This window comes from Eurosta solidaginis, chromosome 2, assembly GCF_040869045.1.
Source record: "Eurosta solidaginis isolate ZX-2024a chromosome 2, ASM4086904v1, whole genome shotgun sequence".
NCBI lineage: Eukaryota > Metazoa > Arthropoda > Insecta > Diptera > Tephritidae > Eurosta > Eurosta solidaginis.
This window is the reverse complement of record NC_090320.1, coordinates 120,161,316-120,180,119: the sequence shown is the minus strand read 5'-3', so window position 1 is coordinate 120,180,119 and position 18,804 is coordinate 120,161,316. Positions and strand designations below refer to the sequence as shown.

General features: G+C 41.3%; 1 protein-coding gene and 1 pseudogene across 3 annotated transcripts in view; both read right to left on the bottom strand.

Moving 5' to 3' along the window:
* Hr38 (Hormone receptor-like in 38) overlaps window positions 1-17,242 on the bottom strand; it is an 801,608-nt gene extending 784,366 nt beyond the window's left edge. For all 3 annotated transcript variants that reach the window (XR_010949625.1, XM_067766145.1, XM_067766148.1), the window contains exons 1-2: window positions 17,082-17,242; window positions 16,884-17,009 (exon numbers count right to left, since the gene is read on the bottom strand). The gene's annotated coding sequence lies outside the window, so the exon portion shown is untranslated. The remainder of the gene's footprint in view (window positions 1-16,883; window positions 17,010-17,081) is intronic.
* LOC137241625 (uridine diphosphate glucose pyrophosphatase NUDT14-like) lies at window positions 17,086-17,930 on the bottom strand (annotated as a pseudogene).
* Window positions 17,931-18,804: the final 874 nt, after the last annotated feature.

Here is an 18,804-nt window from a genome sequence, read left to right as displayed (position 1 = left end):
CCACTCGAGGATAAAACGTTATAAATCCCAATATTCCTTTTTCACAGTTTAACGTTTAGCAAAGGATGGAACTGACTTTGATATATACTCAAATTAAATATGTACACGATTGATATCCACACAATGTCCAGCTAATGCTTCTGAGGGACTTATGATATACATACTTTCATACGTAAATTTGGTTTGGTATAAGAATAACTTTTGAAATACATAGTATTTATTTCTCCTTGTTTTTGGTTTTATTTTATTTTACAATCCTTGAAACCCCACTCCGACCTTAAAGGTCATAGCCAATAGATGGTATGAATAAATATATATATTTTTTTTTGTTTTCAGACAATGTGGTGTTTAATGATTATTCTCATAATAGCAAACATGAGAACAACAGGGGGATTCTTACAAGTAACCCCAATACTGGATGAGGCAGGGTACACTATTGTACGAATAGGCGAGGTGGAAGTGGTTAATGAAACTACCACAATCTTGCATATAATCCAATCAGATGAAAGTTTGGAAGTCGTCGACGGAATAAAAGAAAGTATTGAAGGCACGGTATTGGCAGGCAAGCGATTTTTAATAAGCGAAGTAGAAAGATTAGAGCTAAGATTAAAACAATTCGTCCTGAGAGAATTGGTAGACATAAGAGAGGCCTAGTAAACGTAGTAGGTAAAACATATAATTGGCTATTTGGATTGATGGATGATGAAGATAGACAGGAAATTTTAGGATATTTAGAAGTACAAAAGACAAATGATCATAATATAATAAAATCTGTAAACCAACAGGTAACAATTAATAATCATTTTAACGATAGCATTAATCTGATTAGGGAAACAATACAGGAAGACAGGGAAAAGATTAAAAAATTCATAAAAGAACTTAATGAGCAGAATAGGGATTTTTACGAGCAATTCTTGTTTAACGACTTCATTACTAAATTAAGATATTTGGAAAGCAGAGTTAACGATATACAAAATAATATAGCAGCAGCCAAGTACAACTTGGTACACACAGGAATTTTAACTAAGGAAGAAATTGATTGTTTTCAGATAGATTTTTATAAATTGAAAATGGAAAAATGGGAGTGTTAGCGTACAAAAATTAGTCGCTAGTGATAGCAATAAAAATACCAAAGAATTATATTTCAACAGATTTGAAACTCATAATCCCATTGCCAAACACGGAAAAATTAGAAATACATTGTTACAATAAACAAAGTACATTTAATTCAAAATTATTATAGGCTTGCATGGTCGGATATTTAAACAGTGCAAGATTAAACTTCACTTATAAACCCGACGTTTCGCCAAGCTCCTTGGCATCCTCAGGGGGCGGACATCTTTATTTAAAAACAATAACAATAACAAAGACAAATTTATAAAAACAAGCTGGAACATAAACATTGTAAAATCATGACACCAACATTAAATGCGGAAAAAAACTCACATAAAATAATAACTAAAATAAAATATCACAAAACTCGTAGGAATATAAAATACCATGCATGTTTGGTATATTTGTCAAAACTAAGTCCAATCATGAGCATAATAGATATGCTGCCGCAATTTGATTAGTATCTTCTCGTCTATTTACTGTTTTCTCTCTATTTTTTAGTATGTGAAGACCCTCTAGTGTGTACCGCATTTTCTCTTTCCTCTCTGTGTCTATTAGTTTTGTATTTTGTAAATCAGCGGTGTGTCCATGTGTTAGAATATGTTGAGCAAGTGCAGTGCTGCTTTTCTTTTTGTTTATGTCCGCTTCGTGCTCTGCTAGTCGAACTCCCAATTTTCTTTTCGTCGTCCCTATGTATATTTTGTCGCATTGTGTGTTTTCTCCACCTTTGCATTGTACTTGGTATATTACATTGTTTTGTTGGTGTGGTTCTACTGGACTTTTTGTCTTGGTAAATATAGTGGAGAGAGTGCAGTTGGATTTGTATGCCAGAGAAATATTTTGTTTTTGTTCTCTTATGTTTACGTGAACTTTTTCTGTGAACTTTGGTATGTAGGTGATGCTGTGGTATTGTTTTGTTTCGGTGGGTGTTTGTGTGGTTGTTGTATGATGTTGCTTTTTGTTAGTCTCTTTTAATTTCTGTTCTATTAGGGTCTTCACTAAGTGGCTCAGGTAGTTGTTGTCAGTAAGCAATTTGTAAATTTTTTCCTTGTTGGAATTTAAAAACTGATTGTGACTCAATGTGAATATTTTGTTTATTATGTTTTTTGCCGCGTTTATTTTGTATTTTTTAGGTTGGGCAGAAAGGAAGTTTATGATTCTTCCTGATGCTACTGGTATAGAGTACCAGTTGAGTAAAATCCTATTGTCAGTTCTGTGAATGAGCACATCTAAGAAGGGGATTGTTGAGTTTACTTCTTTTTCTGTTGTAAACTGTAGCCGATTGTGGTACTGATTTAGAGTTCTCAGTATGATGTCTAAGTCATCTCGTTTTACAATAGCAAATATAACATCCACGTGCTTAACTATGAACTTGATATTTTTTTATGTAGTCTTTTCAATTCCAAAATAGTGTTGTCTACTAAGTCATCCATGATGATATCTGCTATTGTCGGTGAAAGAGGGTTACCCATGGGCATACCAAAACTTTGAGTGTAAATTTTCTCATCATACATAAAATCATTATTGTCTTTCAGGCAAAAATTCAGTAATTTTAAATATCTGACCATACAAGCCTATAATAATTTTGAATTTAATAAATCAAATTGGTCAGCAAAAATCGATTACAAAGTACATTTAAATTATAGAAAAGATAATCCTTTAAAGGAATTGAAACGAAGCAAAAATTGCATATTTAAAAACGATTGTCTGTTTAAAAGAAATAATAAAACTAGAATTGTTAACATAGATGATGATACATTATTGATTGTCAATGCATATGAGAGGGCCTTAAGCCAAAATTGCGATAATAGAGAAATGGTATTGAAAGATAAATTTTTGATAACATTCACAAATTGTAAAATTGAAATAGACAATGAAATTTTTGAAAATAATAAAGTATAGTTTGTAGAAAAATTTCACTACCCTGTAAAAATGCTAAATCAGAGCTACAAACAGGACATACTGTTTAAAGAAATGGAAATTAAGAATGTTAAAAATTTGAAAGAAATTAAGGAATTAAAATCCAATAAAATGTTTCGTATGGTATAAATATAACAATAGCCATATGCTTGCTAATTCTGATCGCCGTGCTGGTGGTATTTTTCCGTAGGAAAAATTTAAAAATAAAGATTGTAAATGAAAGAAATAAAGAAAGACCTAATCCTAACACTGGGGGAATAATGTTAGTAGAAACAGCCCCCAAGCAAATTGTAAATTTTAATAAAAGGCCTCAGAGTCCTAACTCTAAAAGTGGGGGAGTTATGTGGAATTCCCCCTATAACGAAGAAAAAGGGAAAACAAGTATATTTTAAAATATACTTGTTCACCCAAAACAAGAGCTTAGTTGCTTTAAGTAATGCTTGCTCAGCATTCCACATCAGGCCACCCACACAATAAATAAAGCAAATAAGATACTTTGTTGCAACCAGCAAGACTGGGCTTTGTGTATGGTTCCACTTTGGAAGAATACAAATGTACAAACACACATACATTAATAGAAACCAATTCAGTTCTGTATGCCTCTGCCTGTGTTGTTCTACAGAGGCATACAGATATACAAACTGACATACTTATTGATGTCAACATTCGGGAATGCAAAACATTCCTGAATGAAATGAGATACCCCAATAAGCATAATAAATAATAATGATGACTGCAACTATGGTGCAGCCAAAGTACATATGTGGGAATATGTGAATTGTTGAGTGAGCTTACTAAATAAGTAATTATGTATGTGCATCGGAAAGATGCCTTATGTATTAAGGTTAAGCAAAAGATTGTAAAATATTGAAGAGGCAGTTGTTGCCCGGAAATCAAAACGACCTGTCGGTCTTTATCGGTTGTGAAGCATTATAATACCAAGGATCGTTAAATCCTGTATCTATAAGTTAACCCGACAGCAAACCGTAGTTCGTTAAAACTAATGAATAAAGAATTTTAAAATTATAATAACACAATTTAATGTCTCTTTTCTTGAGTGGGTTATCTAACGTAAGTACTCTGCCCAACGTCTACCAAAAAGATGTAGCTCGCGCGCGGATTTGGTGTTTACTATGCGCAAACGGAAGGACGGGTGCGAGCTGTAGTAATGGCAGAAAACAGCTGCATACACTACTTGGGACCTCGTAGTGGTAGCCGTTGGTCAAAAGAATAAGAAGGCCCATGCTGTGGAGGTTCCACCAATGGAGTGCAAGAGGCTAGCACAGGACGAAGGGCGCAAAGGTTCGTCATAGGTGCGGATGCAAATGCGCACCACAGTGAGTGGGGAGGAGCAAATACGAACGAAAGAGGCGAATATCTATTTTGTTACTTCCTGCAAACCAATTTGCAGATAGCTAACAGGGAAAATGTCCGTATATACATTGGTCCAACATCCAGCAATGTTCTGGATATTACATTGCGCTCCGAACGTGATATATCGAGGTATGATTGGATCGTTCTTGATAGACCATCCTTCTCCGGCCATGTGTATCTGCTTCAGCATCCCCCTAAAAAGTGTAGAGAAGGGAGGAAATTTAGAAACCCTAGGTCAATGAACTGGACTAAATTCCCGAATCAGGTAGAAACAAAACTGGGACAACCCAAGAGGAGGAACTGTAGGAGTCTAATGAATTCCTAACAAGGACGCTTATGACTGCGTATAACAAAGCTTGCCCTCTAAGAAGATTCAGAGCAAAAGCAAAGCCGCCAAGGTGGAACAATGAGCTGAGTCTTCTAAGAGGACAGGTAAAAAAAATGTTTAAGCAAGCAAAGACCGCGGAAAGCGAGGCATATCGGGACGAGTGCAGAGAACTACAAGCGTGAAATTTCCAGAGCGATGAGTATCTCAAGGAAAAGTTTCTGTACGGACATAGAATGCTCCAGCGAAACCGCAAGGTTGAAAAAGGTCCTAGCAAGGGGAAACATAGTCCGTGAGAAGTCGAAAGCTTATATGGAAGAAAATAAAAACATGTGGCGATTTAGTTTCACTGTTGTGATCATTCTGTTTAATTTTTTCAAACTTAATTCTATTTATACAACTATTTAGTCACAGAAAATACCTTCCATAACTCCTCACTTTTTTCTGTTTGCCCAAGCACTTTCCACAGGGCCTAGTGCATGGCTCAGTTCAATGAGTCAGTAATAGTCAGTAGATTGCATTTAGCAGCGCAGCGTGTCTTCAAAATTTTGCTTGCGTCGCAGTTTCATTAGCCTACTTCTGTGGCCATGTTATTGGCCGTTCGACTTCTATTGCGCTTATTGGTGTCGACCGCGTTGAATGTAGGCCATGTTCGAATGCTTGTACATGTATTTATGTATGTACATCACACCCTTACCGCAAAAGAGAAACATTTATTTCATTTAAGTGAAGAAATGAAATACATTTTTTGTGGAGTTATGCAAATACTTTGCTTGTGGTTGTGTATATTACTATTTTGCTTATCACTAGGTTCTTATTATATAGGGTCTAATTACATTACGTTAGCTTATTTCTAAGTGTTTTTTCATTATGTTTTTATGTAATTCCTTATGTTTACCATTTATATCTATTATGGAGTTTACTCCGTTTCTTTTTACAATCTTGTATGGGCCGTGATACGGGCTTTGGTTTTTGTTTTTTTCTATTTTCTACTCTTACATAGACTAAATCTCCTATTTCAAAATTTGCTTTATTTATATTTTGGTCTTACATAGACTTTCGTTTTTGTTTTACAGTATTTATTACGTTTCTGGCATTGTGTATTGAGGTTTCGAGTCTCATTTTCAATTCATTGGCGTAATTATCAATGTCATAAATTTTTGTTTGTTTGCTTGGAGCGTCGCTTGGCAGCGTGGGTAATTTACCGAACACTAGTTCATACGGTGAATACAAAAGGGCAAGGGGAGGACGACGACGTCGTGACGAAGGTGCTGGGGGGGGGGGGGGGGGGGGGGGGGGGGGGGCACACTGCCCAATGGTGCTGCGAGTCCCAAAGATAAACTTCCAAGACAGTAAAGTGGCGTCGAGCGAACTCCTCCTAGCCCTTGAGGAGGGTTCGTTTGACGTGGCGCTGATCCAGGAGCGGTGGCTCTCATCGGGAAGAAAGGTTTCTGGACTAAGCGCGCGGGGATTTGGCGTTTACTACGCGCAAACGGAAGGACGGGTCCGAGCTGTAGTAATGGCAAGAAAAAAGCTGCATTCATATATGCTGCCTAATTACACTTCTGATGACCTCGTAGTGGTGGCCGTTGAGCAAAAGAATAAGAATGCATTTGTCCTGGCATCCTGCTACATGGCCCATGCTGCGGAGGTTCCACGCGGATGCAAATGCGAACCACAATGCGTGGGGAGGAGCAGATACGAACGAGAGAGGCGAATCTCTATTTTGTTACATCCCTCAAACTGATTTGCAAATAGCCAACAGTGGAAATGTCCCTACATACATTGGTACAACATCCAGCAATGTTCTGGATATTACATTGATCTCCGAACGTGATATATCAAGGTATGATTGGATGGTTCTTGGTGGACCATCCTTCTCCGACCATGCGGATATCAGCTTCAGCATCCCCTAAAGAGGGTAGAGAAGTGAGGAAACTTTAGAAACCCTAGGTCAACGAACTGGACTAAATTCTAGAAACAGGTAGAAACAAAACTAAGACAACGCAAAGAAGTTGCCAGTGTGGAGGAACAGGAGGAGTCTAATGAATTCCTAACAAGGATGCTTATAACTGCGTATAACAAAGCTTGCCCTCTAAGAAGGTTCAGAGGAAAAGCAAAGCCGCCATGTTGGAGCAATGAGCTGAGCCTTCTACGAAGACAGGTAAAAGAAATGTTTAAGCTAGCAAAGACCGCGGAAAGCGAAGCGTGTCGAGACGAGTACAGGGATCTACTGAAGATCTACAAGCGTGAAATTTCCAGGGCGAAGAGAATCTCATGGAAAAGTTTCTATACGGACATAGAGTGCTCCAGCTAAACAGCACAGTTGAAAAAAGTCCTAGCAAGGTAAACATAGTCCAGAGACTAATAAGGAAAGATAGCGGCGAATGGTCACGTAATAGTGATGAGTCCCTTGAGGTGCTTTTCGATACACATTTCCCATCGGGAGATAGTTTAGAAGAGCCAGCAGACAGCACTCACGCCTCGGAGCGTATAGTGCCGGGCTTGGTGACTGATACCAAGATCGAATGGGCAGTCAAGACGTTTTCTAAGTTTAAATCGCCGGGCCCAGATGGTGTATTCCCGGCTATGCTACAAGTTTCAATTAAAGCGGTCGTGGAATGGCTTAAAATAATATTCGATGGGTGCATAAGACTGAATCATGTACCGCACTCTTGGAGAACTACTCGTGTAGCTTTCCTACCAAAGGCGGGAAAGATCGGTCACATGTATCCCAAAGACTATAGACCCATTAGCTTAACATGATTTCTGCTCAAAACCTCTGAGAGGCTGATAGATATGTACATAAAGTCCAACGTGGATGAAAAGCTGCTCTCCACAACACAGTACGCGTACAGCAAAGACAAGTGGGTAGACACCGCATTGCATAGAGTGATAATAAGCATAGAGAAAGCTCTGAAATATAAGGAATATGCTCTAGGAGTCTTGTTGGACATTGCCGGGGTTTTCAATAATGTTTCTAAATGGGCTTGATTACATTAAAGTACATCCAGCCTTAAACCAGATGGACCGGCTGCATCTAAATTGAAGGAAGATTACATCGCAATGGGAATTGTACGAGGCCAGGAAATCAGTGGACAGGGACACGCCGCAGGGAGGGGTGCTATCACCTCGGCTATGGACGCTGGTCATCAACCAACTGCTCAGGCGATTCGAGTCAACGCGGAGAAGACGGATATGGTTTTGTTTACAAAGAGAAAACAAGCTGAAAACTCCTATCAAAAACCAGGACCTATGTTACAAAATATGGTACGGTGGCCGCCGTGGTGTGATGGTAGCGTGCTCCGCCTACCACACCGAAGACCCTGGGTTCACACCCCGAGCAAAGTAACATCAAAATTTTAGAAACAAGTTTTTTCAATTAGAAGAAAGCGGGGGTCGCCTCTGGGCAGTGTTTGACAAGCACTCCGAGTGAATTTCTGCCATGAAAAGCTCTCAGTGAAAACTCATTTGCCTTGCAGATGCAGTTCGCAGTCGGCATAAAACAAATAGGTCCCGGCCCGCCAATTTGTAGGAAAAATTAAAAAGAGCATGACGCAAATTGGAAGAGATGTTCGGCCTTAAATCTCTTCGGAGGTTATCGCGCCTTTCATTTATTTATTTATTTTATATTATAAAATAACTCCATCGTCTTGGCAAATAATAGAAGCTTCCTAAGACTTAAGCCACTTGCTGCTTCTAGATCTGACAGCTGTATCAATCCTAATAACTGGAGTCTTATTGTTAAGGCAGGATGCCTAACTTTTCCGCATCTGATTACGATCCCCCCAATGCAACTCTACAAATCGATACTCGACTTAACTTATAACCACCCACACCATCACCCTCATGTATGTGTATGCATGTACATGCACGTGTATGTGTGCTTTTTGTCAGCACTCATGCATATACATGTTGGGGTTGATGTGTGGGTGCCCTTCCCCTCCAAAACGGAGGATTTTGCGGGTCAACGGTTGAAGCTTGCTATACCACCGGCCTCTTGATTTTCAACAGCCGTACAGCTCACATCTGCCGTAATTGTTTGCGTTTATTCGGGTAATATTGTAACCTTTGCTATTTTTACATTTACCCAATAAATTATATATTACACGTGACTATATTACGTGATTGTAACTAACCGCGAAAAGTGTGAAAAAACTGTGTAGTGCCAAAAAGAAAATAAGTGCAAACGCGGATCATTAACGTTGTTAAGATTCCTTGTAAATATCTGGCTGCCCCCCACCAGCGGTAAGGCTCTCCGGACACAGCACAAGGAAGAGGTGCACATAACCTCACTTTCACTAAAATTTCACGCCATTCGATTGCGGCAAATTTCAATTTCCTTTTTGCATCACTATTATTTTTTCACTAGTTTTTCTAATTAATTTTTATTACACAGTTTTTTCTTTGTCTTTGTTGCACAAATTTTATCACACGTTTTCACACTCTTTCGTCGAGTTGTTATATCAGCGCGCGCACTTATTTATAACAAATTTGAACATTGAAGTGGCGAGTGGTCCCTTTAATTCCACAAAAGACGTTGTTGTTGCTCTCCCCTTCTCCCTGCTTTTCGGCACAAAATAAGCTGCAAAGTCAGTGAAAAAATAAAGAAATTGAAAGCGTTAAATAAAGAGTTTTTGTATATTTTAATCGTAATTTGATCACAAATTTTCATCCATGAACATGGAATCTTACATCGGGTTGGCCGATCGAATAATCCAGTTCGAGGCCGACTTTAACGACATAAGTGCGGCTCTGCACACAATACACACTCTTGCAATACAACAAAAATAGTTGCAAGCTAAGTGGGAAAAGGCAGAGACCGCCCTCAAGGAGTTGCTTGATTCTGACACGCTCGACGCAAAGAAAATTGCAGCGGTCAAGATCAAGCATAAAGCTGCATATGCCGTATTCTTGCGATGCATGTCGAACATGACTGAACTTCAAGCCAAATTTAAGCAAGAAAGAGATAGTCAGGTTCGACCTGAAGGAGAACGAGCGCGCGAACATAGTATCCGCCTGCCAGCTTGCGATACTGAGGTATTCAAGGGCGACTACCTATCTTGGCCAACGTTTCCTGACCTGTTCACGGCCATCTACAAAAACAACAGTCGCCTAAGCCCGGTAGAAAAGTTGTTCCTTGACAAATGAAGGCTTCGAAACAGCCTGGAAAAACCTATGTGAGAGATACGAGAATAAGCGGATTCTCGTGAACTCACAACTACAAATTTTATTTAATCTAAAAAAGATAGATAGCGAGTGCGGCAGCTCCATCAAAACCTTACAGCGCGACATAAATAATTGTTTAGCATCCTTAAAAACACATCAGATTGACGTTTCAAATTGGGATGCGATTATTACTTATTTATGTTCGACAAAATTACCTGAAAATACGTTGGCTCTGTGAGCAGAGCATTGACCACAAAACGGACATATCCAAGTGGGAGGATATGGACAAATTCCTGTCAAATCGTTTTCAGACACTGGAAACCGTGTCTATTTTACAGGAAATGCCACCTCAAAAGTGCCAAAGTCAAACACGTCGCGCCAGTCGACAGAAACCCCACAGAAAGACTTGGTGCTTTTCAAACCAAAGTAACCAAGCAAACAACAAAATCAATGTGTAAAATGTGCAAATCTACGGAGCACAGATTACGCAACTGTTCACGTTTTTGCGATTTAAACCCAGTAGAAAGGATTAAATTCGTCAAATCCACAAATGGCTGCCTGAATTGTTTATCCCCAGGGCACACAGTGACGAGGTGCACCAGTTCGTACAACTGTTCCAAATGCCACTCTCGTCACCACACGCTCCTGCATGCGGACACACTTCAGCAACCGGCGGTGCGCAATCTTTTCAAAGATGCAGATAATACCCCGTCAACTTCGGCACAGGCAAGGAAAAGACAGGAATCGGGACAACCACCTTCCTCTCGAATCAGAATGTCAAATCCTGCCATGCCAATTCCAGCACAGGTGTGCTATTAGGAACTGCTCGTGTACACATTCACCATAATGGTACCGACTTCTCCGCGCGGGCATTAATTGATTCTGGGTCTGAATGTTCCTTTATAACTGAAAGACTGCAACGCAGAATCAATTTGCCAGCGAGGAAAATGCATGCCCAGGTTTCAGGCATCACAAATGCGGTGTCAGCTCAGGTGAAAGAAGCATCCGACATCGAATTACGTTCACCAGTGGATCCCTGTTTCAGCCTGACTACACCCGTCCTAGTTCTAGCGAAACTCACTGGGAATCTTCCATCCTGCCATATCAACGCAATGACTATGCTGGCATTCCCAGACTTCGTTTTGGCAGACAAGAGGTTCTACGTCAACGAAGATGTAGACCTCATACTTGGCGGAGACATATATCCCCAAATCATATTAAGTGGCCTTAAGAAAAACGTGTTTAACACACTTCTGGCACAGGAGGCAGTGTTCGGTTGGATACTAACCGGTCGAATAGAAGCACCGAATCTAACGAAGAGCATCATGTCCTTCTACAACGAAGTTGCGTTAGACAATCAATTAAAAGCTTTCTTGGAGGTAGAAAATGTACCAAAAAATAAAATATTAAACGAAGGTGAGAGGTATTGCGAAAAATTATTTAAGGAAACAACGAAACGAAATGAAGATGGAAGATACACCGTATCATTACCATTCAGGCAGGATTACCCTAATAACATTAATTTAGGACCGTCCCTGAAACGCGCATGCTCTCAATTCTTCCGGAATGAGGGGCGGATAATAAAAAACCCAGATTTAGGTAAAGAATATGTTCGAGTGTTGTCAGAATATGAAAAGCTCGGACATATGAGAAAATTGAAAAAGAATATCCCATCCGACGATTCGGATCATTACTTCCTGCCCCACCACGCCGGTATTAAAGCAGAAAGCACCACTACAAAGGTACGCGTAGTATTCAATGCCTCGAGCCCTACGGCCAACGGGAAGAGCCTAAATGATATTCTACTCCCAGGCCCAGTTCTACAAGCCGATTTACCCACACTAATCTTACGATGGAGACTATACCGTTTCGTCTTCAATAGCGATATCGAAAAGATGTACAAATTTGGGTGAACGAAAATCACACCAAATTTCAACGCATTGTTATCGCACTCCCCCGAACGACCGTATTAGTCTCTACGAATTAAAGACGGTTACCTTCGAAGTGAACTGCGCTCCATATCTCGCGATAAGAACACTCCTACAACTGGCAGACGACGTATCAAATTCACACCCTATAGCGGCTAGCATACTGCGAGAATACATGTATGTAGATGACGTGTTAGCGGGTGGACATACGATCACATCGACCATTAAAGCCAGAGATGAAATTCGTCAAGTCCTACACTCCGCGGGCTTTCCACTTCGCAAATGGACATCCAATTCAGAGGACATTCTGAGGGACATCCCCAAATCAGACCTGCTCAGTGAAAAGTTCCTGGCCTTCGAAGATACCAGTTCAGTTAAAGCATTAGGCATTCGATGGAATGCCCACTCCGATTTATTTTATTTTAAAGCAGGGACGCTGGACAACCCGGAAAACATTACAAAGAGAGCGACACTATCAGCAATCGCCAAACTTTTCGATCCATTAGGATGGCTGGCACCAATGGTCATTGTGGCAAAAATACTCATGCAGAGTATTTGGTTAGAAGGCACCGCTTGGGACGACCCAGTATCGACCAGTACGCTGGAAAAATGGAAAACCTTCACCGACCAATACCATGAGATCGATAAAATAAGGATAACTAGATGGGTCAACTTTTCACCAGGAACCGACATCGAGATCCATGGATTTTGTGACGCATCCGAGAAGGCTTATGCAGCAGCCGTTTACATGCGCGTGAGAACGGATAACGACATCTGGACGAACCTGCTGCTAGCAAAAACCCGAGTAGCCCCAGTGAAAACCCTGTCTCTTCCACGATTGGAACTTTGCGGAGCCGTACTGTTAGCGAAAATCACCGAATCAATTTTCAGAAACCTTAAATTGGGACCAGTGAGAGTTCACCTTTAAACGGATTCAACGATCGCCCTCGCATGGATAAGGAAACCGCCTTGTTCCTGGTCCACTGTCGTCGCACCTCGGATCACCAAGATCATCGACATGGTCGGAAATAAGGACTGGTTGCACGTGAACTCAGAGTCCAACCCAGCAGATTTAGGTAGCGGAGGATTACCTGCGTCTGAATTGGTCACCAATTCGTTGTGGTGGCAGGGACCTTCTTGGCTGTAAGAAGACACTTCCCAATGGCCAGCACAAGAAAGTGACTACATCACCTCCGTAGAGGAGAAGAGGGCGAAGACCTGCGCAACAACAACAGTAAATACTACCGATGTTCTCCAACGCTTTTCAGACCTACCTAGGGCTTTACGGGTGCTCTCATACCTCATGAGGTTCTACCGAAGAACTCACCCCGAAACTAAAAATGCATTCCATGTCATGTCGCACGTAATCTCCCCTGACGAAGTTAAGGCCACGACACGACTTTTAATTAAAATCTATCAGAAGCAACATTACAGTTCAGAATATAGAGACTTAAAGGCCGGAAAACCAATTGAAGAGAAAAGTGCAATACTCTCACTTAATCCCTACCTAGACCAACATGGCCTCATTCGGGTAGGAGGGCGACTCGGGGCGTCAAAGTACTTAGCTTTTAATGAACGCCACCCAATCCTCCTCCCATACAACTGTCGGTTATCCCGTCTGACAGTCGTAATGTTTCATCAACAAAGTCTGCATGGGGAAAACCAACTCATGTTACATCTGATACGCACCCAATGCTGGATACCTAACATCAAAACCATGATTAGGGCAACCATTCACAATTGCAAAGTTTGCCCTATACACCGAACGCGTGCTCAGACCCAACTTATGGGTATTCTCCCTCGCGAACGCACGACATTCAGCCGTGCATTCACGAATACTGGAGTCGACTTCGCTGGACCCTTCGCCATTAAAAGTTACCGCGGCAGAGGGTGTCGCCTATCCAAAGGCTATGTTTGCCTTTTCGTGTGTTTTTCCACACGAGCAATTCATCTGGAGGCCACTACTGACCTCAGCACACCATCATTTCTTGCGGCATTTTCCGTTTCATATTTAGGCGCGGATGCCCAAAAAATATGTACTCCGACAACGGTACGAACTTTGTCGGAGCGTCACGATCCTTACGATCAGAATTCAAGACTTTCATCTCACAAGCGCGAGAGAACGCTGTCTCCAAATACAGCTACCAGTCACTCACTTGGCATTTCATCCCTGCGGGCGCTCCCCATATGGGAAGACTGTGGGAGCCTGGAGTGAAAAGCTTCAAAAGCCACTTCAAAAGGATAGCCTCACCACACAAATTCACCTTCGAGGAATTCCATATACTCTTGTGCCGTATCGAGGTATGCCTGAACTCGCGGCCGCTCAGCCAGGCATCCAATGACCCAACGGACCTAGAGCCACTTACTCCAGGTCACTTCCTCACTGGCAGCCATCTACTGGCTCCGCCAGAGCCGGATGCTAGTGAGACCAAGCGATGGAAAACCAAATATCTCACCGAGATCCAGAAACGATACAAGTGGAAACATCCACAACCTAATCTAAAACCCGGATACCTAGTTGTTATCAAAGAGGACAACCTCCAACCCAACGAGTGGAGAATGGGGAGAATCGTCAGCGCACACCCAGGCTCTGATAACCGTGTGCGTGTTGTTGACGTTCATACAACCAAGGGACAAATAACTAGACCAATTACGAAATTGGTACTCCTTCCGTCCCACGACAAGGAGGATTAAATATAAGGGGCCAAATTCCGCCTTACAAAACCCCAAAACCCAAACTTCTATTTCCCCCAACTACCTAACATCAGAGGCCCACGGTTGGTGATAGCATAGAAAGCATATTAAGGAACCCGCGTCTTCGTGTCTCTCTATCCCTAAGCCTGCGTTTCTCCCGAGCCATATATTATAATCAACCCCCGGTCTCGTGATGGTGCGAGTCTACCGGAGGGGAATCCAAAACGTACTACGCGATGGCAATGGGGAAAGGGAGCGCGGGACATAAAGACGCGTTCAACCACGCGCCGTGATGCCCCGCTATCCCTAAGCTTGCGTCTCTCCCGAGGCCCTAAATATAATCAGTCCCCGGTCTCGTGATGTTGCGAGTCTACCGGAAGGCGATTCTACATCTTCCTTTTTTTGTTCTCTACCCCCGGTCTCGTGTCGAGTCTACCGGAGGGAATCCTACATCTTGCTACTGGTGGGCAATGGGGAAAGGGAGCGAGAGGCACGAGGACGCATGAGAGCTTATCAAAAGGTCGCAAAACCAAAAGGCAAAACTTAGGCTTCATAATAACACTAACCGCGGGCCCCTTGAAGAAACCATCTCACAAGTCACTCGCTCACCCAGAGCGAGGACACCAGAAAACACCCAAATTCACTCACTCCCCCGAGCGAGGACACCAGAAACCCTCCCATTCACTCGTTATCCCATAACGAGGACATCATAAAAGCCTACCGCAGAAGGGCGAACCCATCTGCCACAGAAAACGAAGAAATGCGGCCTATTAAAATTTAAATTTTCAAAAAGTCCAACCCAACTTCACCCGCTCACCCCGAGCGAGGACACCAGAAACCATTCCCATTCACTCGTCATCCCATAACGAGGATACCAGAAACGCCCTAACGCAGTACCGATCTGCCACAGCATATACTATCACTCGGCCACAGGGTCGAGGCCAACTGAACCCATCTACCCCCAGATCTTAGCATAATTAAATTATTTAGATTTTTTGAAATCCTAGTTACTCAAGCCAAATTTTTGAATGGTCAAGTGCTGTTCTTCAAGTCGGCAATGTACATTTTTTCGATAATATACGTTATAAATTTGTTGAATTAATCATTCACAAATCAGTTTAAAGTTAATTTTTTAGCGAAAGTCCAAGCTCTTAATTCAGCCAGCTATTTTCATAAACCTTTAATGATTTCGCCACCTGAAGTGGCAAATTTATTGGAGGTGAATCCTTTGGTTAATGAGAATGGAATTCAGAGATATTTTCTTTACAATCTCCTTCAGTATTTGCAATGAATATATGTTTTAATTTCAGTTCGGTAGGGCCGTGGAATCCACATTTAATTCATCCCTTACAGCAAACAAATACCATCAATTTGTTTGTAACTGATTCTCGTTTCATATTACGTCATGTTTCATGTTATAAAGAGTTTTTTGCTCTCATTCTGTGCATCTCACTTAGTTGGTCCTGGGGGAAAGGGATTTATCACAGCCCCGGCAGCCACTTGCTTACTTGCTAATACTGCTGCACTGATTATGATGCGGTGTACACCAGGCAGCCTAAACCGACGTGGGTGTAATGATGTGTGTGCAGTCAAAGTTTTGGTGGAGGGCTGCGGAAATCTGTATCAGAACCATTGCCTCCTTGAGCAACAGGTTCGATAGTTATTGCGTCACTTGGTCCACCTATGCTTATATGAATCAATATTAAGTGGCGCTCCGGTTAAGCTCCTACCAGGTCCACCCGGACCACACAACACCCTCTCGATGTCACACAATTCACCCTACTAATTCTTGAGGACTTTTCCATTTGTTTTGTGACGAGTTAAGCAGGCTTTTGTGACTTGCTTTACTCAACTATGCTATGTTTACTATTTTCATATTCCAGTGAAATTAAAATTGGCTGTGCCATTCTTTCTCCTGATTCGCATAAATTCAAAGTGTTTAGGCTTAATGATTCAAAAATATAGAAATTTGTACTTGATTCTTGAATGCATCGACTTGCGAACAATTGGTTAGTTTGTGTTTGTCTTGTGTTCAGAATCGTGTGCCAATATGCTTAGTGATATTTAGTGACTCAAAAACAAAAAAAAAATTTACTTTTGGTCAAGACACACAACTTGCGGAATTCAATGTTTGTTTTGCAAAAATAGTGAAACAAACAGAGCTATCTTGTTTGCAAAATATCAAAAATTAGAAACAGTTATTCCATAGCTTGAACCTAATAATCTAATTAGTACCTACTGTCGCAAAAAAAGGGGGTTCAATTGTCTTGGCTATTTGTTATTTAATTGTGACATACTAACGAGGAATTACATTGCAACAGTTCATAGAAAATTGAAAAACGATGGAGATCTGTCCATACCAAGTCTTTGCTTACATGGTCACTTAGTCCAAACACGCTGGAGTCGTCTCCTGTAGCGCGGCATAACATCACCACATTAACCAATGTTGCTATTCTTCCAAATATGTATTGTATATTGAGTCATACCTGTAGGCACGTTTAACAATACCATTACAATCGCTTTATACATATGGGTAATGGCTGCCAAGTAATAAATACCTAATTAAACGACTTTTTGCAATGCCGCAATAGGCTCGTCTGGTTCCAAAGAATGTTCGATGAATTTTTGCTCAGTATACGCCACCCCTCCGATTGTCTCATCACCGACACCGCCACCCTGGTAGGACGATCTTCATCCGTTACTTCACAATAGTATCATGCGTGTAAAGCGCCAGAGGGACCAACCCTGGATAAGCACGCCATAACTTCTTCAATACATTCAGTTGGCACATCATAGCCACACTCTTCAAGCACTGCTTCACGTGCGATCTTACGCCAACTTATATTTTTATCAAATGTGCCCGCACACAACTCTATTGTGGCACCTATTTTGGGCGGAAACTGTTGCAGGTTTACTTCAGCGAGTTCACCCCCACTGGAGGTAATTACACGATGAAAAAGAGCTGGTCTGAATTGGCGCACAAATACTAAAACTGTGCGTGTTGTATTATACAGGATTATAGCTACACTCTCATGCACTTTCAATCAATATCCATTTTGTACACAGTAAAGTCTAAACGGTTTGACGTATGGGGAGCCCTTGAGTAATGGTCCCATCCGTAAGTTCGAAAGATTCTCCACTGCCCCAAGAATTTGGTTAAGTTTTCATAGGACAAGCTGGAAACGAAATCTGGTAGAGATGAAACGCTTGCTCGTTGATGGCGTATACAAATTGTTATTATCTGCCTTCTAAAATTTAAAAGAAATGCAAAACAAACTTTTAAAGAGGATACCAAGATTTACTGAAGAAATTGTACAAAAGTAAACAGCTGTTGACGTTTCAAGGGAAGTAGCACGACCTTCCGCTTCGGATGCGGTGCCACCATGTGTAATGCCGCCATATATCATTGTGCTTGTCAAGTCGTCGCTTCAGTAGCTCCATATCACCCGTTCTAAAAATTATGAAGAAACCTGCAAAGAAAAAGAAAAAAAAATCCATTAATAACTGCATAAATAGGCATCGAAAAGGTGTGACAACTGAGTAATGGTCCCATCCACAAGTTCGAAAGATTCTCCACTGCCCCAAGAATTTGGTTAAGTTTTCATAGGACAAGCTGGAAACGAAATCTGGTAGGGATGAAACGCTTGCTCGTTGATGGCGTATACAAATTGTTATTATCTGCCTTCTAAAATTTAAAAGAAATGCATAACAAACTTTTAAAGAAGATACCAAGATTTACTGAAGAAATTGTACAAAAGTAAACAGCTGTTGACGTTTCAAGGGAAGTAGCACGACCTTCCGCTTCGGATGCGGTGCCACCATGTGTAATGCCGCCATATATCATTGTGCTTGTCAAGTCGTCGCTTCAGTAGCTCCATATCACCCGTTCTAAAAATTATGAAGAAACCTGCAAAGAAAAAGAAAAAAATCCATTAATAACTGCATAAATAGGCATCGCAAAGGTTTGACAACTGCCGGCGCGGCCGACAACAACAAATATCACAAACAGTCATTATAAGGGCTCGGTACAAAAAGAATCCGAGTCCCGAAAGTAAAGAATCCCGACACGACAAAGTCCCGAAATTGGAAAAAGTCACCTTTTTCTACGCGACAGGGTTGCATGCAATCTCAGAATGGTACGTGCAGATAGAACTCGTCGTGGAAAACGCATCGCCAATCTGCATGCAAGCACCGGCAGTTTGTACACTTTCGAATTTAATTACGATTTTTCGCTATTCGTCATGAGCTGTCGCACAAAATGAAATCCATACCTTCGTTAGC